The sequence below is a fragment of the Lepisosteus oculatus genome, unplaced genomic scaffold (genome assembly GCF_040954835.1).
Source record: "Lepisosteus oculatus isolate fLepOcu1 unplaced genomic scaffold, fLepOcu1.hap2 HAP2_SCAFFOLD_75, whole genome shotgun sequence".
NCBI classification, from domain to species: domain Eukaryota; kingdom Metazoa; phylum Chordata; class Actinopteri; order Semionotiformes; family Lepisosteidae; genus Lepisosteus; species Lepisosteus oculatus.
Window position 1 is genome coordinate 754376 of NW_027168309.1, and position 22017 is coordinate 776392.

Consider the following 22017-nt stretch of genomic DNA (forward strand, 5'->3'; position numbering starts at 1 on the left):
TAAAGCTGGAAGGATTAGGTCTCCCCGTTCCGACGCGACAATCGAACTTCCTTAGGCAGAGAGAAAGCAACATCGAGGAGCGTCAACAAGACTTTAGAAGCTGCGACACACGCCACTTTCAGTCGCAGACACAGCAGTTTTAAAGGCAGGAATCGCCTTTGCGAACGCCATGAGAAACAGAACGCAAGCTCAGGTCCTGCGGTTTAACAAACAGCCTCGGCTTTCAAGCGACATTTCTTTTCTGGAGCGAATTCACTTTCAACTTCAAGAAATTCACACAACTTGCGAAATACGAAATACAAATCTGGCTCATCGCTGCACAAGAAATACCGCCGGCTGGCAAGAAAATGACAACGGTGTTTTTCCTTAACGAAAAACTTCCCATGGAGAAAAACAACGGCTGTGCGTCTCTGTCGGCTTGATTCAGTTTAATGCAAGTATTCATTCTCCTCCTGGAAAATACAGCTTGCGAAAGATGAAATACAATTCTTGGCTTTTCTGGGTGAGTGCAGAAGAAATCCTGCCGGCTGGCAGAAGAATTCCAGCCTTTTTTACTCTTTAACCACAAACTTGCGAATGATACAAAGCAAGCGGGGTGCGTTTCTGTGCAGCTGTTAACTGAACAGCTGCTGCTTCAAGCCCACCCAGGGCTCATTCCGATTTCAACATCATGCCCCCTGAAGGTAGACTGGATTTCTTTGCGAAGCATTCACCTTTTGGACGTTTCAGGAAAGGTGCGTGTCGATGCCAGACTTGAAAAGCTTTCCATACAAAGAAACAACATAGTGCTTTTGATTGATGGGAAACGGCAAGAGCGGTTTGAGCAGCTCCGGCCTCTCAACCGCTTTACAATGTGATCGGCACCTCGGTAGCCAGTTTAGAAGGCTGAAAAGGATGCTGGAAGCACAGCGACGTTCTAAAACCAGCGCTTGAAAAGCATCTGCATACATAAAATGTCCATTTCCCCAAAGCTGAATCTGCATCTTCAGAAGATTGTCAGCTATACGTTTTCGTTCTTTGTTTCCTTTTTTTACGACAAGCTTTCGAGAAATGAACTGTCTATTGTGATGAAGGCTGCGTTAGAAATTGTGCATCTAGCTTAGTTCAATGAAATCGGGAGGTGCACCTGTCTCAAGCGGATGGCTCTTTGCAGGCACACTACGGAAACCTGCGGGCGCAAGTTGGGAGAAGTGACTCTTGCAGAGTGTTGAGCTTCGAGAAGAGGGCTCCGCTCAGGAAGATATTTCCACATGTTGAAGAGTCGCTTTTCGCCCTTTCTTTCCCACATTTTTCCAGTGCGGTTATTGATCGCGTTCAAAATGTTTTCCCAACGTACGTGTTACCTGCAAAATCACAGTGAAACTGTTATGCCGAAAAGATTCCTAATAGTTATTGTATTAGAATAGCTCTCCAATTTCTTAGCCTTCGTACACGCAATGTTTAAGGAAACGCTAGAGTAAATGAAACTGTAAATAGACAGGAGCTCTTCTTAGTTTTCATACAAGTTATGATGGCTGCAGCTCCTATCTGCGTCCGGGTGACCGGAGCCAAGGGATTATCTGCGGAACCTTTGATTTATCTCTCGGGCAAGGAGCTAGATACGCCCTTTTCATCTCGGTTTGATCACACCTGTGCATTAAAACGCAGTGCTCGGTACCATCGAGGTGTAAGAGGTTCAAGGATGAGCGGGAAACTTTGTTAATAAGGAGACGGGCACCGCCCAACGTGGGGCTCGAACCCACGACCCTGAGATTAAGAGTCTCATGCTCTACCGACTGAGCTAGCCGGGCGCCGGTGGAGCTGGTGGTTAACTTGTCCCTGTTGACGGCAATTTGACAAGGTATACTTCCTGGCTTTTCATCATGTGCTGACCGGATTCGAGAGTAGCACACCCTGTTCTTTGTTGATTACTGTACCTCCAGCAGCGCAAATGTCAGTAATCATTGAAATGTACGACCTACAATCTCTTCAGCATGCCCGCGTGGACTCCTCAGTGATCATCCTTCTACGTTCTGCTGTAGTTTTCATGCAAGTGAAAACCGTGCTCCAAATAACAGCGGCACAGTTGTATCCTGCGGTAAGCATTCTTCTAATTCCATCGTTTTGCTCCAGGTAAAAGGTAGCGCATCATACGGTTGATATTCCAAGGTTTCAGAGTCCGTATTGGATGGCTTGGATGCAGACATCGCTCAGAGCTCCCAGTATGATTTTCCCGAGTTCAGTTTTGCAGTGTTTTAGTGCTTTACTACTTCCAGTGGGCCTTTGAATGCTCTGCTAAGTAGAGACGTGACATAATTACTAATGCGACCGAGTGTGCTGGCTGTTCCTGGTTCGTAATGATTAACGCGAGAAATCAATATAAACATAACTGCTTCGATTTCGAGGTTCAGTTGAAGCTTTCAAAGAAACTATCAAAGACCTCAGAACAACCGAAGACACATTTGGTCATCTCCGTATTGGTGAAGATTAAAGAGTCCCGCAAGTGTCAAGCTTGCACAAACACACACGAGAGAGAAACTCAGGACAGAATTTAAAGAAAGGGAGATGCAGACTATTTGAAGGCACTTTGCTAACCCAATGGCATGCTTATGAATCGTGCATAGGACACATGTAGCAGAGGATGGTTTCGATCCATCGACCTCTGGGTTATGGGCCCAGCACGCTTCCGCTGCGCCACTCTGCTGACGGCCTCTCTGCGTGTGGCGCACAACTGCTCTTTTTATTTCCTACATAAGTGATGAAAGAGTTGAAAGTTTCAACGACAAACGCAGACGTCACTTTGAGCGCTTGGTGTTGTAGCACAAATCATCACATGCTGCTCTACACTGGATTATAAAAGCCAACACATTTTCCAAACATTTTAATGCTGGAGTCACACTGTAGTATTAATAACAGTGCGATACTCGAGGAGCGTAGTGGGATCGCGGTGGCTCATCAGACCGCCCCGGGACAGGGGGCCCGCGTCAGGATGGCCGAGCGGTCTAAGGCGCTGCGTTCAGGTCGCAGTCTCCCCTGGAGGCGTGGGTTCGAATCCCACTCCTGACAAAAAGCTTGCTCAGTGCCGTCTCCAGTCGGGTGCAAATGGGTGAAGCAGCCTGCCGCGGGGAACGTGCGCCGATAGGCGTAGGTGTATCCCCTGCCTCTTCCGATTTAGCTCGTGCTCCATAGGATGGAAGCGGATGCTCTGGCTTTTTGACTCGAATATAACCTGATCACAACAGAAGGCCGTGCAGCCCAGTGCTGGTTTAAGAATGCCTCGTGTCTTCAGGCCCCTATTCCTTCAGGTTACCCCTTTGGAATAGTCGTCCGAAAAAGACGGGAAAGGAAAAGCATGTAAGCTCCCACACACTGCGTTAGCATTAGCGGTTGGAATCTGATGGGAGAAAAGCAACCTGGCTCGCCGTCAAGCAATCCATCCCTGGTCTCCCACGTGACAGGCGGGGATACGCACCACTATACTAACGAGGAGCGCTTGCTTGGCGCTTGAAGACACTTCCTCTTGCGGCTACTACTGTTTCCGGTTTCGTCTTTTCTTTTCATTCCTCCCAGAGGAGCGCATGAAAACGTTTCCATCTGCGCCATCCTCACCCCTCCAATGCTATGGTCCCTGCTCCTCCTGGTGCACTGCAAACACTCATTCAGCCGGTTCTTTCAGTTTGAATACTTAGGTCTTCAAAGGCTGGAAGTAGGGCGCAAGACATGCCAATGCCAAAAGCGTGGCAGTGTGCTTCCAGCTGTGAAATGTCACTGGTGGAAGTTGAAGACATTACTTCCAAGGCAGCAGGTCCAAGCGATTTAGCGTTTGTACAAGAAGCAGGAAGAGAGAAACGGCACTCCGCCTTTTTCTGGGCAGGCCGAAGCGACAGGAGAAGGGCGCCGTAGTCGGCAGGATTCGAGCCGACGCGGGGAGACCCCAATGGCTTTCTAGCCCATCGCCTTAACCGCTCGGCCACGACTACAGGGAGCGCCGCCGCCGCCGGCTTGCAATCATTTAACACGGAGGGCGAGGCGGCGGCGGTAACCTTTTTCAATGTCGCTCTCCGCTTCCCCCCAAAAAAAGCCAAATGACATGCTAGCACTCGGACACCCTTCAGAAGACTGAAGGGTGGCTTAAAGCTGGAAGGATTAGGTCTCCCCGTTCCGACGCGACAATCGAACTTCCTTAGGCAGAGAGAAAGCAACATCGAGGAGCGTCAACAAGACTTTAGAAGCTGCGACACACGCCACTTTCAGTCGCAGACACAGCAGTTTTAAAGGCAGGAATCGCCTTTGCGAACGCCATGAGAAACAGAACGCAAGCTCAGGTCCTGCGGTTTAACAAACAGCCTCGGCTTTCAAGCGACATTTCTTTTCTGGAGCGAATTCACTTTCAACTTCAAGAAATTCACACAACTTGCGAAATACGAAATACAAATCTGGCTCATCGCTGCACAAGAAATACCGCCGGCTGGCAAGAAAATGACAACGGTGTTTTTCCTTAACGAAAAACTTCCCATGGAGAAAAACAACGGCTGTGCGTCTCTGTCGGCTTGATTCAGTTTAATGCAAGTATTCATTCTCCTCCTGGAAAATACAGCTTGCGAAAGATGAAATACAATTCTTGGCTTTTCTGGGTGAGTGCAGAAGAAATCCTGCCGGCTGGCAGAAGAATTCCAGCCTTTTTTACTCTTTAACCACAAACTTGCGAATGATACAAAGCAAGCGGGGTGCGTTTCTGTGCAGCTGTTAACTGAACAGCTGCTGCTTCAAGCCCACCCAGGGCTCATTCCGATTTCAACATCATGCCCCCTGAAGGTAGACTGGATTTCTTTGCGAAGCATTCACCTTTTGGACGTTTCAGGAAAGGTGCGTGTCGATGCCAGACTTGAAAAGCTTTCCATACAAAGAAACAACATAGTGCTTTTGATTGATGGGAAACGGCAAGAGCGGTTTGAGCAGCTCCGGCCTCTCAACCGCTTTACAATGTGATCGGCACCTCGGTAGCCAGTTTAGAAGGCTGAAAAGGATGCTGGAAGCACAGCGACGTTCTAAAACCAGCGCTTGAAAAGCATCTGCATACATAAAATGTCCATTTCCCCAAAGCTGAATCTGCATCTTCAGAAGATTGTCAGCTATACGTTTTCGTTCTTTGTTTCCTTTTTTTACGACAAGCTTTCGAGAAATGAACTGTCTATTGTGATGAAGGCTGCGTTAGAAATTGTGCATCTAGCTTAGTTCAATGAAATCGGGAGGTGCACCTGTCTCAAGCGGATGGCTCTTTGCAGGCACACTACGGAAACCTGCGGGCGCAAGTTGGGAGAAGTGACTCTTGCAGAGTGTTGAGCTTCGAGAAGAGGGCTCCGCTCAGGAAGATATTTCCACATGTTGAAGAGTCGCTTTTCGCCCTTTCTTTCCCACATTTTTCCAGTGCGGTTATTGATCGCGTTCAAAATGTTTTCCCAACGTACGTGTTACCTGCAAAATCACAGTGAAACTGTTATGCCGAAAAGATTCCTAATAGTTATTGTATTAGAATAGCTCTCCAATTTCTTAGCCTTCGTACACGCAATGTTTAAGGAAACGCTAGAGTAAATGAAACTGTAAATAGACAGGAGCTCTTCTTAGTTTTCATACAAGTTATGATGGCTGCAGCTCCTATCTGCGTCCGGGTGACCGGAGCCAAGGGATTATCTGCGGAACCTTTGATTTATCTCTCGGGCAAGGAGCTAGATACGCCCTTTTCATCTCGGTTTGATCACACCTGTGCATTAAAACGCAGTGCTCGGTACCATCGAGGTGTAAGAGGTTCAAGGATGAGCGGGAAACTTTGTTAATAAGGAGACGGGCACCGCCCAACGTGGGGCTCGAACCCACGACCCTGAGATTAAGAGTCTCATGCTCTACCGACTGAGCTAGCCGGGCGCCGGTGGAGCTGGTGGTTAACTTGTCCCTGTTGACGGCAATTTGACAAGGTATACTTCCTGGCTTTTCATCATGTGCTGACCGGATTCGAGAGTAGCACACCCTGTTCTTTGTTGATTACTGTACCTCCAGCAGCGCAAATGTCAGTAATCATTGAAATGTACGACCTACAATCTCCTCAGCATGCCCGCGTGGACTCCTCAGTGATCATCCTTCTACGTTCTGCTGTAGTTTTCATGCAAGTGAAAACCGTGCTCCAAATAACAGCGGCACAGTTGTATCCTGCGGTAAGCATTCTTCTAATTCCATCGTTTTGCTCCAGGTAAAAGGTAGCGCATCATACGGTTGATATTCCAAGGTTTCAGAGTCCGTATTGGATGGCTTGGATGCAGACATCGCTCAGAGCTCCCAGTATGATTTTCCCGAGTTCAGTTTTGCAGTGTTTTAGTGCTTTACTACTTCCAGTGGGCCTTTGAATGCTCTGCTAAGTAGAGACGTGACATAATTACTAATGCGACCGAGTGTGCTGGCTGTTCCTGGTTCGTAATGATTAACGCGAGAAATCAATATAAACATAACTGCTTCGATTTCGAGGTTCAGTTGAAGCTTTCAAAGAAACTATCAAAGACCTCAGAACAACCGAAGACACATTTGGTCATCTCCGTATTGGTGAAGATTAAAGAGTCCCGCAAGTGTCAAGCTTGCACAAACACACACGAGAGAGAAACTCAGGACAGAATTTAAAGAAAGGGAGATGCAGACTATTTGAAGGCACTTTGCTAACCCAATGGCATGCTTATGAATCGTGCATAGGACACATGTAGCAGAGGATGGTTTCGATCCATCGACCTCTGGGTTATGGGCCCAGCACGCTTCCGCTGCGCCACTCTGCTGACGGCCTCTCTGCGTGTGGCGCACAACTGCTCTTTTTATTTCCTACATAAGTGATGAAAGAGTTGAAAGTTTCAACGACAAACGCAGACGTCACTTTGAGCGCTTGGTGTTGTAGCACAAATCATCACATGCTGCTCTACACTGGATTATAAAAGCCAACACATTTTCCAAACATTTTAATGCTGGAGTCACACTGTAGTATTAATAACAGTGCGATACTCGAGGAGCGTAGTGGGATCGCGGTGGCTCATCAGACCGCCCCGGGACAGGGGGCCCGCGTCAGGATGGCCGAGCGGTCTAAGGCGCTGCGTTCAGGTCGCAGTCTCCCCTGGAGGCGTGGGTTCGAATCCCACTCCTGACAAAAAGCTTGCTCAGTGCCGTCTCCAGTCGGGTGCAAATGGGTGAAGCAGCCTGCCGCGGGGAACGTGCGCCGATAGGCGTAGGTGTATCCCCTGCCTCTTCCGATTTAGCTCGTGCTCCATAGGATGGAAGCGGATGCTCTGGCTTTTTGACTCGAATATAACCTGATCACAACAGAAGGCCGTGCAGCCCAGTGCTGGTTTAAGAATGCCTCGTGTCTTCAGGCCCCTATTCCTTCAGGTTACCCCTTTGGAATAGTCGTCCGAAAAAGACGGGAAAGGAAAAGCATGTAAGCTCCCACACACTGCGTTAGCATTAGCGGTTGGAATCTGATGGGAGAAAAGCAACCTGGCTCGCCGTCAAGCAATCCATCCCTGGTCTCCCACGTGACAGGCGGGGATACGCACCACTATACTAACGAGGAGCGCTTGCTTGGCGCTTGAAGACACTTCCTCTTGCGGCTACTACTGTTTCCGGTTTCGTCTTTTCTTTTCATTCCTCCCAGAGGAGCGCATGAAAACGTTTCCATCTGCGCCATCCTCACCCCTCCAATGCTATGGTCCCTGCTCCTCCTGGTGCACTGCAAACACTCATTCAGCCGGTTCTTTCAGTTTGAATACTTAGGTCTTCAAAGGCTGGAAGTAGGGCGCAAGACATGCCAATGCCAAAAGCGTGGCAGTGTGCTTCCAGCTGTGAAATGTCACTGGTGGAAGTTGAAGACATTACTTCCAAGGCAGCAGGTCCAAGCGATTTAGCGTTTGTACAAGAAGCAGGAAGAGAGAAACGGCACTCCGCCTTTTTCTGGGCAGGCCGAAGCGACAGGAGAAGGGCGCCGTAGTCGGCAGGATTCGAGCCGACGCGGGGAGACCCCAATGGCTTTCTAGCCCATCGCCTTAACCGCTCGGCCACGACTACAGGGAGCGCCGCCGCCGCCGGCTTGCAATCATTTAACACGGAGGGCGAGGCGGCGGCGGTAACCTTTTTCAATGTCGCTCTCCGCTTCCCCCCAAAAAAAGCCAAATGACATGCTAGCACTCGGACACCCTTCAGAAGACTGAAGGGTGGCTTAAAGCTGGAAGGATTAGGTCTCCCCGTTCCGACGCGACAATCGAACTTCCTTAGGCAGAGAGAAAGCAACATCGAGGAGCGTCAACAAGACTTTAGAAGCTGCGACACACGCCACTTTCAGTCGCAGACACAGCAGTTTTAAAGGCAGGAATCGCCTTTGCGAACGCCATGAGAAACAGAACGCAAGCTCAGGTCCTGCGGTTTAACAAACAGCCTCGGCTTTCAAGCGACATTTCTTTTCTGGAGCGAATTCACTTTCAACTTCAAGAAATTCACACAACTTGCGAAATACGAAATACAAATCTGGCTCATCGCTGCACAAGAAATACCGCCGGCTGGCAAGAAAATGACAACGGTGTTTTTCCTTAACGAAAAACTTCCCATGGAGAAAAACAACGGCTGTGCGTCTCTGTCGGCTTGATTCAGTTTAATGCAAGTATTCATTCTCCTCCTGGAAAATACAGCTTGCGAAAGATGAAATACAATTCTTGGCTTTTCTGGGTGAGTGCAGAAGAAATCCTGCCGGCTGGCAGAAGAATTCCAGCCTTTTTTACTCTTTAACCACAAACTTGCGAATGATACAAAGCAAGCGGGGTGCGTTTCTGTGCAGCTGTTAACTGAACAGCTGCTGCTTCAAGCCCACCCAGGGCTCATTCCGATTTCAACATCATGCCCCCTGAAGGTAGACTGGATTTCTTTGCGAAGCATTCACCTTTTGGACGTTTCAGGAAAGGTGCGTGTCGATGCCAGACTTGAAAAGCTTTCCATACAAAGAAACAACATAGTGCTTTTGATTGATGGGAAACGGCAAGAGCGGTTTGAGCAGCTCCGGCCTCTCAACCGCTTTACAATGTGATCGGCACCTCGGTAGCCAGTTTAGAAGGCTGAAAAGGATGCTGGAAGCACAGCGACGTTCTAAAACCAGCGCTTGAAAAGCATCTGCATACATAAAATGTCCATTTCCCCAAAGCTGAATCTGCATCTTCAGAAGATTGTCAGCTATACGTTTTCGTTCTTTGTTTCCTTTTTTTACGACAAGCTTTCGAGAAATGAACTGTCTATTGTGATGAAGGCTGCGTTAGAAATTGTGCATCTAGCTTAGTTCAATGAAATCGGGAGGTGCACCTGTCTCAAGCGGATGGCTCTTTGCAGGCACACTACGGAAACCTGCGGGCGCAAGTTGGGAGAAGTGACTCTTGCAGAGTGTTGAGCTTCGAGAAGAGGGCTCCGCTCAGGAAGATATTTCCACATGTTGAAGAGTCGCTTTTCGCCCTTTCTTTCCCACATTTTTCCAGTGCGGTTATTGATCGCGTTCAAAATGTTTTCCCAACGTACGTGTTACCTGCAAAATCACAGTGAAACTGTTATGCCGAAAAGATTCCTAATAGTTATTGTATTAGAATAGCTCTCCAATTTCTTAGCCTTCGTACACGCAATGTTTAAGGAAACGCTAGAGTAAATGAAACTGTAAATAGACAGGAGCTCTTCTTAGTTTTCATACAAGTTATGATGGCTGCAGCTCCTATCTGCGTCCGGGTGACCGGAGCCAAGGGATTATCTGCGGAACCTTTGATTTATCTCTCGGGCAAGGAGCTAGATACGCCCTTTTCATCTCGGTTTGATCACACCTGTGCATTAAAACGCAGTGCTCGGTACCATCGAGGTGTAAGAGGTTCAAGGATGAGCGGGAAACTTTGTTAATAAGGAGACGGGCACCGCCCAACGTGGGGCTCGAACCCACGACCCTGAGATTAAGAGTCTCATGCTCTACCGACTGAGCTAGCCGGGCGCCGGTGGAGCTGGTGGTTAACTTGTCCCTGTTGACGGCAATTTGACAAGGTATACTTCCTGGCTTTTCATCATGTGCTGACCGGATTCGAGAGTAGCACACCCTGTTCTTTGTTGATTACTGTACCTCCAGCAGCGCAAATGTCAGTAATCATTGAAATGTACGACCTACAATCTCCTCAGCATGCCCGCGTGGACTCCTCAGTGATCATCCTTCTACGTTCTGCTGTAGTTTTCATGCAAGTGAAAACCGTGCTCCAAATAACAGCGGCACAGTTGTATCCTGCGGTAAGCATTCTTCTAATTCCATCGTTTTGCTCCAGGTAAAAGGTAGCGCATCATACGGTTGATATTCCAAGGTTTCAGAGTCCGTATTGGATGGCTTGGATGCAGACATCGCTCAGAGCTCCCAGTATGATTTTCCCGAGTTCAGTTTTGCAGTGTTTTAGTGCTTTACTACTTCCAGTGGGCCTTTGAATGCTCTGCTAAGTAGAGACGTGACATAATTACTAATGCGACCGAGTGTGCTGGCTGTTCCTGGTTCGTAATGATTAACGCGAGAAATCAATATAAACATAACTGCTTCGATTTCGAGGTTCAGTTGAAGCTTTCAAAGAAACTATCAAAGACCTCAGAACAACCGAAGACACATTTGGTCATCTCCGTATTGGTGAAGATTAAAGAGTCCCGCAAGTGTCAAGCTTGCACAAACACACACGAGAGAGAAACTCAGGACAGAATTTAAAGAAAGGGAGATGCAGACTATTTGAAGGCACTTTGCTAACCCAATGGCATGCTTATGAATCGTGCATAGGACACATGTAGCAGAGGATGGTTTCGATCCATCGACCTCTGGGTTATGGGCCCAGCACGCTTCCGCTGCGCCACTCTGCTGACGGCCTCTCTGCGTGTGGCGCACAACTGCTCTTTTTATTTCCTACATAAGTGATGAAAGAGTTGAAAGTTTCAACGACAAACGCAGACGTCACTTTGAGCGCTTGGTGTTGTAGCACAAATCATCACATGCTGCTCTACACTGGATTATAAAAGCCAACACATTTTCCAAACATTTTAATGCTGGAGTCACACTGTAGTATTAATAACAGTGCGATACTCGAGGAGCGTAGTGGGATCGCGGTGGCTCATCAGACCGCCCCGGGACAGGGGGCCCGCGTCAGGATGGCCGAGCGGTCTAAGGCGCTGCGTTCAGGTCGCAGTCTCCCCTGGAGGCGTGGGTTCGAATCCCACTCCTGACAAAAAGCTTGCTCAGTGCCGTCTCCAGTCGGGTGCAAATGGGTGAAGCAGCCTGCCGCGGGGAACGTGCGCCGATAGGCGTAGGTGTATCCCCTGCCTCTTCCGATTTAGCTCGTGCTCCATAGGATGGAAGCGGATGCTCTGGCTTTTTGACTCGAATATAACCTGATCACAACAGAAGGCCGTGCAGCCCAGTGCTGGTTTAAGAATGCCTCGTGTCTTCAGGCCCCTATTCCTTCAGGTTACCCCTTTGGAATAGTCGTCCGAAAAAGACGGGAAAGGAAAAGCATGTAAGCTCCCACACACTGCGTTAGCATTAGCGGTTGGAATCTGATGGGAGAAAAGCAACCTGGCTCGCCGTCAAGCAATCCATCCCTGGTCTCCCACGTGACAGGCGGGGATACGCACCACTATACTAACGAGGAGCGCTTGCTTGGCGCTTGAAGACACTTCCTCTTGCGGCTACTACTGTTTCCGGTTTCGTCTTTTCTTTTCATTCCTCCCAGAGGAGCGCATGAAAACGTTTCCATCTGCGCCATCCTCACCCCTCCAATGCTATGGTCCCTGCTCCTCCTGGTGCACTGCAAACACTCATTCAGCCGGTTCTTTCAGTTTGAATACTTAGGTCTTCAAAGGCTGGAAGTAGGGCGCAAGACATGCCAATGCCAAAAGCGTGGCAGTGTGCTTCCAGCTGTGAAATGTCACTGGTGGATGTTGAAGACATTACTTCCAAGGCAGCAGGTCCAAGCGATTTAGCGTTTGTACAAGAAGCAGGAAGAGAGAAACGGCACTCCGCCTTTTTCTGGGCAGGCCGAAGCGACAGGAGAAGGGCGCCGTAGTCGGCAGGATTCGAGCCGACGCGGGGAGACCCCAATGGCTTTCTAGCCCATCGCCTTAACCGCTCGGCCACGACTACAGGGAGCGCCGCCGCCGCCGGCTTGCAATCATTTAACACGGAGGGCGAGGCGGCGGCGGTAACCTTTTTCAATGTCGCTCTCCGCTTCCCCCCAAAAAAAGCCAAATGACATGCTAGCACTCGGACACCCTTCAGAAGACTGAAGGGTGGCTTAAAGCTGGAAGGATTAGGTCTCCCCGTTCCGACGCGACAATCGAACTTCCTTAGGCAGAGAGAAAGCAACATCGAGGAGCGTCAACAAGACTTTAGAAGCTGCGACACACGCCACTTTCAGTCGCAGACACAGCAGTTTTAAAGGCAGGAATCGCCTTTGCGAACGCCATGAGAAACAGAACGCAAGCTCAGGTCCTGCGGTTTAACAAACAGCCTCGGCTTTCAAGCGACATTTCTTTTCTGGAGCGAATTCACTTTCAACTTCAAGAAATTCACACAACTTGCGAAATACGAAATACAAATCTGGCTCATCGCTGCACAAGAAATACCGCCGGCTGGCAAGAAAATGACAACGGTGTTTTTCCTTAACGAAAAACTTCCCATGGAGAAAAACAACGGCTGTGCGTCTCTGTCGGCTTGATTCAGTTTAATGCAAGTATTCATTCTCCTCCTGGAAAATACAGCTTGCGAAAGATGAAATACAATTCTTGGCTTTTCTGGGTGAGTGCAGAAGAAATCCTGCCGGCTGGCAGAAGAATTCCAGCCTTTTTTACTCTTTAACCACAAACTTGCGAATGATACAAAGCAAGCGGGGTGCGTTTCTGTGCAGTTGTTAACTGAACAGCTGCTGCTTCAAGCCCACCCAGGGCTCATTCCGATTTCAACATCATGCCCCCTGAAGGTAGACTGGATTTCTTTGCGAGGCATTCACCTTTTGGACGTTTCAGGAAAGGTGCGTGTCGATGCCAGACTTGAAAAGCTTTCCATACAAAGAAACAACATAGTGCTTTTGATTGATGGGAAACGGCAAGAGCGGTTTGAGCAGCTCCGGCCTCTCAACCGCTTTACAATGTGATCGGCACCTCGGTAGCCAGTTTAGAAGGCTGAAAAGGATGCTGGAAGCACAGCGACGTTCTAAAACCAGCGCTTGAAAAGCATCTGCATACATAAAATGTCCATTTCCCCAAAGCTGAATCTGCATCTTCAGAAGATTGTCAGCTATACGTTTTCGTTCTTTGTTTCCTTTTTTTACGACAAGCTTTCGAGAAATGAACTGTCTATTGTGATGAAGGCTGCGTTAGAAATTGTGCATCTAGCTTAGTTCAATGAAATCGGGAGGTGCACCTGTCTCAAGCGGATGGCTCTTTGCAGGCACACTACGGAAACCTGCGGGCGCAAGTTGGGAGAAGTGACTCTTGCAGAGTGTTGAGCTTCGAGAAGAGGGCTCCGCTCAGGAAGATATTTCCACATGTTGAAGAGTCGCTTTTCGCCCTTTCTTTCCCACATTTTTCCAGTGCGGTTATTGATCGCGTTCAAAATGTTTTCCCAACGTACGTGTTACCTGCAAAATCACAGTGAAACTGTTATGCCGAAAAGATTCCTAATAGTTATTGTATTAGAATAGCTCTCCAATTTCTTAGCCTTCGTACACGCAATGTTTAAGGAAACGCTAGAGTAAATGAAACTGTAAATAGACAGGAGCTCTTCTTAGTTTTCATACAAGTTATGATGGCTGCAGCTCCTATCTGCGTCCGGGTGACCGGAGCCAAGGGATTATTTGCGGAACCTTTGATTTATCTCTCGGGCAAGGAGCTAGATACGCCCTTTTCATCTCGGTTTGATCACACCTGTGCATTAAAACGCAGTGCTCGGTACCATCGAGGTGTAAGAGGTTCAAGGATGAGCGGGAAACTTTGTTAATAAGGAGACGGGCACCGCCCAACGTGGGGCTCGAACCCACGACCCTGAGATTAAGAGTCTCATGCTCTACCGACTGAGCTAGCCGGGCGCCGGTGGAGCTGGTGGTTAACTTGTCCCTGTTGACGGCAATTTGACAAGGTATACTTCCTGGCTTTTCATCATGTGCTGACCGGATTCGAGAGTAGCACACCCTGTTCTTTGTTGATTACTGTACCTCCAGCAGCGCAAATGTCAGTAATCATTGAAATGTACGACCTACAATCTCCTCAGCATGCCCGCGTGGACTCCTCAGTGATCATCCTTCTACGTTCTGCTGTAGTTTTCATGCAAGTGAAAACCGTGCTCCAAATAACAGCGGCACAGTTGTATCCTGCGGTAAGCATTCTTCTAATTCCATCGTTTTGCTCCAGGTAAAAGGTAGCGCATCATAGTGTTGATATTCCAAGGTTTCAGAGTCCGTATTGGATGGCTTGGATGCAGACATCGCTCAGAGCTCCCAGTATGATTTTCCCGAGTTCAGTTTTGCAGTGTTTTAGTGCTTTACTACTTCCAGTGGGCCTTTGAATGCTCTGCTAAGTAGAGACGTGACATAATTACTAATGCGACCGAGTGTGCTGGCTGTTCCTGGTTCGTAATGATTAACGCGAGAAATCAATATAAACATAACTGCTTCGATTTCGAGGTTCAGTTGAAGCTTTCAAAGAAACTATCAAAGACCTCAGAACAACCGAAGACACATTTGGTCATCTCCGTATTGGTGAAGATTAAAGAGTCCCGCAAGTGTCAAGCTTGCACAAACACACACGAGAGAGAAACTCAGGACAGAATTTAAAGAAAGGGAGATGCAGACTATTTGAAGGCACTTTGCTAACCCAATGGCATGCTTATGAATCGTGCATAGGACACATGTAGAAGAGGATGGTTTCGATCCATCGACCTCTGGGTTATGGACCCAGCACGCTTCCGCTGCGCCACTCTGCTGACGGCCTCTCTGTGTGTGGCGCACAACTGCTCTTTTTATTTCCTACATAAGTGATGAAAGAGTTGAAAGTTTCAACGACAAACGCAGACGTCACTTTGAGCGTCAACCCCATGTAAGTTATGGGGCAGTAACAGCACACTTTTCAAAACGTGTTTTTCAGCCGAAATAAACGCGTTTTTTCAGACAGCTGTATCCCTATGTAACTGCAAGGCTCAGAAGAGCCCACACACTCAAGTCTTAACCCCAGTGTGCCGAAAGTGTCAAAACATGTTTTTCAGCAGAAATAAACATGTTTCTGCAAGTTTGGTCAACCCCATGTAACTTATGGGGCAGTAACAGCTCACTTTTCAAAACGTGTTTTTCAGGCCAAAATAAACGCGTTTTTTTCAGACAGCTGTATCCCTATGTAACTGCAAGGCTCAGAAGAGCCCACACACTCAGGTCTTAACCCCAGTGTGCTGAAAGTGTCAAAACATGTTTTTCAGCAGAAATAAACATGTTTCTGCAAGTTTGGTCAACCCCATGTAAGTTATGGGTCAGTAACAGCTCACTTTTCAAAACGTGTTTTTCAGCCCGAAATAAACGCGTTTTTTCAGACAGCTGTATCCCTATGTAACTGCAAGGCTCAGAAGAGCCCACACACTCAGGTCTTAACCCCAGTGTGCTGAAAGTGTCAAAACATGTTTTTCAGCAGAAATAAACATGTTTCTGCAAGTTTGGTCAACCCCATGTAAGTTATGGGTCAGTAACAGCTCACTTTTCAAAACGTGTTTTTCAGCCCGAAATAAACGCGTTTTTTCAGATAGCTGTTACCCTATGTAACTGCAAGGCTCAGAAGAGCCCACACACTCAGGTCTTAACCCCAGTGCGCTGAAAGTGTCAAAACATGTTTTTCAGCAGAAATAAACATGTTTCTGCAAGTTTGGTCAAGCCCATGTAAGTTATGGGTCAGTAACAGCTCACTTTTCAAAACGTGTTTTTCAGCCCGAAATAAACGCGTTTTTTCAGACAGCTGTATCCCTATGTAACTGCAAGGCTCAGAAGAGCCCACACACTCAGGTCTTAACCCCAGTGTGCTGAAAGTGTCAAAACATGTTTTTCAGCAGAAATAAACATGTTTCTGCAAGTTTGGTCAACCCCATGTAAGTTATGGGTCAGTAACAGCTCACTTTTCAAAACGTGTTTTTCAGCCCGAAATAAACGCGTTTTTTCAGACAGCTGTATCCCTATGTAACTGCAAGGCTCAGAAGAGCCCACACACTCAGGTCTTAACCCCAGTGTGCTGAAAGTGTCAAAACATGTTTTTCAGCAGAAATAAACATGTTTCTGCAAGTTTGGTCAACCCCATGTAACTTATGGGTCAGTAACAGCACACTTTTCAAAACGTGTTTTTCAGCCTGAAATAAACGCGTTTTTTCAGATAGCTGTTACCCTATGTAACTGCAAGGCTCAGAAGAGCCCACACACTCAGGTCTTAACCCCAGTGCGCTGAAAGTGTCAAAACATGTTTTTCAGCAGAAATAAACATGTTTCTGCAAGTTTGGTCAACCCCATGTAAGTTATGGGTCAGTAACAGCTCACTTTTCAAAACGTGTTTTTCAGCCCGAAATAAACGCGTTTTTTCAGACAGCTGTATCCCTATGTATCTGCAAGGCTCAGAAGAGCCCACACACTCAGGTCTTAACCCCAGTGTGCTGAAAGTGTCAAAACGTGTTTTTCAGCAGAAATAAACATGTTTCTGCAAGTTTGGTCAACCCCATGTAAGTTATGAGTCAGTAACAGCTCACTTTTCAAAACGTGTTTTTCAGCCCGAAATGAACGCGTTTTCTCAGACAGCTGTATCCCTATGTAACTGCAAGGCTCAGAAGAGCCCACACACTCAGGTCTTAACCCCAGTGTGCTGAAAGTGTCAAAACGTGTTTTTCAGCAGAAATAAACATGTTTCTGCAAGTTTGGTCAACCCCATGTAAGTTATGGGGCAGTAACAGCACACTTTTCAAAACGTGTTTTTCAGCCCGAAATAAACGCGTTTTTTCAGACAGCTGTATCCTTATGTAACTCCAAGGCTCAGAAGAGCCCACACACTCAGGTCTTAACCCCAGTGTGCTGAAAGTGTCAAAACATGTTTTTCAGCAGAAATAAACATGTTTCTGCAAGTTTGGTCAACCCCATGTAACTTATGGGTCAGTAACAGCTCACTTTTCAAAACGTGTTTTTCAGCCCGAAATAAACGCGTTTTTTCAGATAGCTGTTACCCTATGTAACTGCAAGGCTCAGAAGAGCCCACACACTCAGGTCTTAACCCCAGTGCGCTGAAAGTGTCAAAACATGTTTTTCAGCAGAAATAAACATGTTTCTGCAAGTTTGGTCAACCCCATGTAAGTTATGGGTCAGTAACAGCTCACTTTTCAAAACGTGTTTTTCTGCCCGAAATAAACGCGTTTTTTCAGACAGCTGTATCCCTATGTATCTGCAAGGCTCAGAAGAGCCCACACACTCAGGTCTTAACCCCAGTGTGCTGAAAGTGTCAAAACATGTTTTTCAGCAGAAATAAACTTGTTTCTGCAAGTTTGGTCAACCCCATGTAAGTTATGGGTCAGTAACAGCTCACTTTTCAAAACGTGTTTTTCAGCCCGAAATAAACGCGTTTTTTCAGACAGCTGTATCCCTATGTAACTGCAAGGCTCAGAAGAGCCCACACACTCAGGTCTTAACCCCAGTGTGCTGAATGTGTCAAAACATGTTTTTCAGCAGAAATAAACATGTTTCTGCAAGTTTGGTCAACCCCATGTAAGTTATGGGTCAGTAACAGCTCACTTTTCAAAACGAGTTTTTCAGCCCGAAATAAACGCGTTTTTTCAGACAGCTGTATCCCTATGTAACTGCAAGGCTCAGAAGAGCCCACACACTCAGTTCTTAACCCCAGTGTGCTGAAAGTGTCAAAACATGTTTTTCAGCAGAAATAAACATGTTTCTGCAAGTTTGGTCAACCCCATGTAAGTTATGGGTCAGTAACAGCTCACTTTTCAAAACGTGTTTTTCAGCCAGAAATAAACGCGTTTTTTCAGACAGCTGTATCCCTATGTATCTGCAAGGCTCAGAAGACCCCACAGACTCAGGTCTTAACCCCAGTGTGCTGAAAGTGTCAAAACATGTTTTTACGCAGAAATAAACATGTTTCTGATAGTTTGGTCAACCCCATGTAAGTTATGGGTCAGTAACAGCTCACTTTTCAAAACGTGTTTTTCAGCCCGAAATAAACACGTTTTTTCAGACAGCTGTATCCCTATGTAACTGCAAGCCTCAGAAGAGCCCACACACTCAGGTCTTAACCCCACTGTGCTGAAAGTGTCAAAACATGTTTTTCAGCAGAAATAAACATGTGTCTGCAAGTTTGGTCAACCCCATGTAACTTATGGGGCAGTAACAGCTCACTTTTCAAAACGTGTTTTTCAGCCCGAAATAAACACGTTTTTTCAGACAGCTGTATCCCTATGTAACTGCAAGGCTCAGAAGAGCCCACACACTCAGGTCTTAACCCCAGTGTGCTGAAAGTGTCAAAACATGTTTTTCAGCAGAAATAAACATGTTTCTGCAAGTTTGGTCAACCCCATGTAACTTATGGGTCAGTAACAGTTCACTTTTCAAAACGTGTTTTTCAGCCCGAAATAAACGCGTTTTTTCAGATAGCTGTTACCCTATGTAACTGCAAGACTCAGAAGAGCCCACACACTCAGGTCTTAACCCCAGTGCGCTGAAAGTGTCAAAACATGTTTTTCAGCAGAAATAAACATGTTTCTGCAAGTTTGGTCAACCCCATGTAAGTTATGGGTCAGTAACAGCTCACTTTTCAAAACGTGTTTTTCAGCCAGAAATAAACGCGTTTTTTCAGACAGCTGTATCCCTATGTATCTGCAAGGCTCAGAAGAGCCCACACACTCAGGTCTTAACCCCAGTGTGCTGAAAGTGTCAAAACATGTTTTTCAGCAGAAATAAACATGTTTCTGATAGTTTGGTCAACCCCATGTAAGTTATGGGTCAGTAACAGCTCACTTTTCAAAACGTGTTTTTCAGCCCGAAATAAACACGTTTTTTCAGACAGCTGTATCCCTATGTAACTGCAAGGCTCAAAAGAGCCCACACACTCAGGTCTTAACCCCAGTGTGCTGAAAGTGTCAAAACATGTTTTTCAGCAGAAATAAACATGTTTCTGCAAGTTTGGTCAACCCCATGTAAGTTATGGGTCAGTAACAGCTCACTTTTCAAAACGTGTTTTTCAGCCCGAAATAAACGCGTTTTTTCAGATAGCTGTTACCCTATGTAACTGCAAGGCTCAGAAGAGCCCACACACTCAAGTCTTAACCCCAGTGTGCTGAAAGTGTCAAAACATGTTTTTCAGCAGAAATAAACATTTTTTCTGCAAGTTTGGTCAACCCCATGTAAGTTATGGGGCAGTAACAGCTCACTTTTCAAGACGTGTTTTTCAGCCCGAAATAAACGCGTTTTTTCAGACAGCTGTATCCCTATGTAACTGCAAGGCTCAGAAGAGCCCACACACTCAGGTCTTAACCCCAGTGTGCTGAAAGTGTCAAAATGTGTTTTTCAGCAGAAATAAACATGTTTCTGCAAGTTTGGTCAACCCCATGTAAGTTATGGGGCAGTAACAGCACACTTTTCAAAACGTGTTTTTCAGCCCGAAATAAACGCGTTTTTTCAGACAGCTGTTACCCTATGTAACTGCAAGGCTCAGAAGAGCCCACACACTCAGGTCTTAACCCCAGTGCGCTGAAAGTGTCAAAACATGTTTTTCAGCAGAAATAAACATGTTTCTGCAAGTTTGGTCAACCCCATGTAAGTTATGGGTCAGTAACAGCTCACTTTTCAAAACGTGTTTTTCAGCCCGAAATAAACGCGTTTTTTGAGACAGCTGTATCCCTATGTAACTGCAAGGATCAGAAGAGCCCACACACTCAGGTCTTAATCCCAGTGTGCTGAAAGTGTCAAAATGTGTTTTTCAGCAGAAATAAACATGTTTCTGCAAGTTTGGTCAACCCCATGTAAGTTATGGGGCAGTAACAGCACACTTTTCAAAACGTGTTTTTCAGCCCGAAATAAACGCATTTTTTCAGACAGCTGTATCCCTATGTAACTGCAAGGCTCAGAAGAGCCCACACACTCAGGTCTTAACCCCAGTGTGCTGAAAGTGTCAAAACATGTTTTTCAGCAGAAATAAACATGTTTCTGCAAGTTTGGTCAACCCCATGTAAGTTATGGGGCAGTAACAGCTCACTTTTCAAGACGTGTTTTTCAGCCCGAAATAAACGCGTTTTTTCAGACAGCTGTATCCCTATGTAACTGCAAGGCTCAGAAGAGCCCACACACTCAGGTTTTAACCCCAGTGTGCTGAAAGTGTCAAAACATGTTTTTCAGCAGAAATAAACATGTTTCTGCAATTTTGGTCAACCCCATGTAACTTATGGGGCAGTAACAGCTCACTTTTCAAAACGTGTTTTTCAGCCCGAAATAAACACGTTTTTTCAGACAGCTGTATCCCTATGTAACTGCAAGCCTCAGAAGAGCCCACACACTCAGGTCTTAACCCCACTGTGCTGAAAGTGTCAAAACTTGTTTTTCAGCAGAAATAAACATGTTTCTGCAAGTTTGGTCAACCCCATGTAAGTTATGGGTCAGTAACAGCTCACTTTTCAAAACGTGTTTTTCAGCCCGAAATAAACGCGTTTTTTCAGACAGCTGTATCCCTATGTAACTGCAAGGCTCAGAAGAGCCCACACACTCAGGTCTTAATCCCAGTGTGCTGAAAGTGTCAAAATGTGTTTTTCAGCAGAAATAAACATGTTTCTGCAAGTTTGGTCAACCCCATGTAAGTTATGGGGCAGTAACAGCACACTTTTCAAAACGTGTTTTTCAGCCCGAAATAAACGCGTTTTTTCAGACAGCTGTATCCCTATGTAACTGCAAGGCTCAGAAGAGCCCACACACTCAGGTCTTAACCCCAGTGTGCTGAAAGTGTCAAAACATGTTTTTCAGCAGAAATAAACATGTTTCTGCAAGTTTGGTCAACCCCATGTAAGTTATGGGGCAGTAACAGCACACTTTTCAAAACGTGTTTTTCAGCCCGAAATAAACGCGTTTTTTCAGACAGCTGTATCCCTATGTAACTGCAAGGCTCAGAAGAGCCCACACACTCAGGTCTTAACCCCAGTGTGCTGAAAGTGTCAAAACATGTTTTTCAGCAGAAATAAACATGTTTCTGCAATTTTGGTCAACCCCATGTAACTTATGGGGCAGTAACAGCTCACTTTTCAAAACGTGTTTTTCAGCCCGAAATAAACACGTTTTTTCAGACAGCTGTATCCCTATGTAACTGCAAGCCTCAGAAGAGCCCACACACTCAGGTCTTAACCCCACTGTGCTGAAAGTGTCAAAACTTGTTTTTCAGCAGAAATAAACATGTTTCTGCAAGTTTGGTCAACCCCATGTAAGTTATGGGTCAGTAACAGCTCACTTTTCAAAACGTGTTTTTCAGCCCGAAATAAACGCGTTTTTTCAGACAGCTGTATCCCTATGTAACTGCAAGGCTCAGAAGAGCCCACACACTCAGGTCTTAATCCCAGTGTGCTGAAAGTGTCAAAATGTGTTTTTCAGCAGAAATAAACATGTTTCTGCAAGTTTGGTCAACCCCATGTAAGTTATGGGGCAGTAACAGCACACTTTTCAAAACGTGTTTTTCAGCCCGAAATAAACGCGTTTTTTCAGACAGCTGTATCCCTATGTAACTGCAAGGCTCAGAAGAGCCCACACACTCAGGTCTTAACCCCAGTGTGCTGAAAGTGTCAAAACATGTTTTTCAGCAGAAATAAACATGTTTCTGCAAGTTTGGTCAACCCCATATAAGTTATGGGTCAGTAACAGCTCACTTTTCAAAACGTGTTTTTCAGCCCGAAATAAACGCGTTTTTTCAGACAGCTGTATCCCTATG

At 46.4% G+C, this 22017-nt stretch overlaps 7 non-coding genes across 7 annotated transcripts; 3 read left to right on the forward strand and 4 right to left on the reverse strand.

Moving 5' to 3' along the window:
* Positions 1-1717: 1717 nt before the first annotated feature.
* On the reverse strand, positions 1718-1790 carry trnak-cuu (transfer RNA lysine (anticodon CUU)). Its single transcript has one exon. It is a non-coding gene; the product is annotated as a tRNA-Lys (tRNA).
* Positions 1791-2962: 1172 nt separating this feature from the next.
* trnal-cag (transfer RNA leucine (anticodon CAG)) lies at positions 2963-3045 on the forward strand. The gene has a single exon. It is a non-coding gene; the product is annotated as a tRNA-Leu (tRNA).
* Positions 3046-5828: 2783 nt separating this feature from the next.
* Positions 5829-5901, reverse strand: trnak-cuu (transfer RNA lysine (anticodon CUU)). Its single transcript has one exon. It is a non-coding gene; the product is annotated as a tRNA-Lys (tRNA).
* Positions 5902-7073: 1172 nt separating this feature from the next.
* Positions 7074-7156, forward strand: trnal-cag (transfer RNA leucine (anticodon CAG)). The gene has a single exon. It is a non-coding gene; the product is annotated as a tRNA-Leu (tRNA).
* Positions 7157-9939: 2783 nt separating this feature from the next.
* trnak-cuu (transfer RNA lysine (anticodon CUU)) lies at positions 9940-10012 on the reverse strand. Its single transcript has one exon. It is a non-coding gene; the product is annotated as a tRNA-Lys (tRNA).
* A 1172-nt stretch (positions 10013-11184) lies between these two features.
* On the forward strand, positions 11185-11267 carry trnal-cag (transfer RNA leucine (anticodon CAG)). Its single transcript has one exon. It is a non-coding gene; the product is annotated as a tRNA-Leu (tRNA).
* A 2783-nt stretch (positions 11268-14050) lies between these two features.
* trnak-cuu (transfer RNA lysine (anticodon CUU)) lies at positions 14051-14123 on the reverse strand. Its single transcript has one exon. It is a non-coding gene; the product is annotated as a tRNA-Lys (tRNA).
* Positions 14124-22017: the final 7894 nt, after the last annotated feature.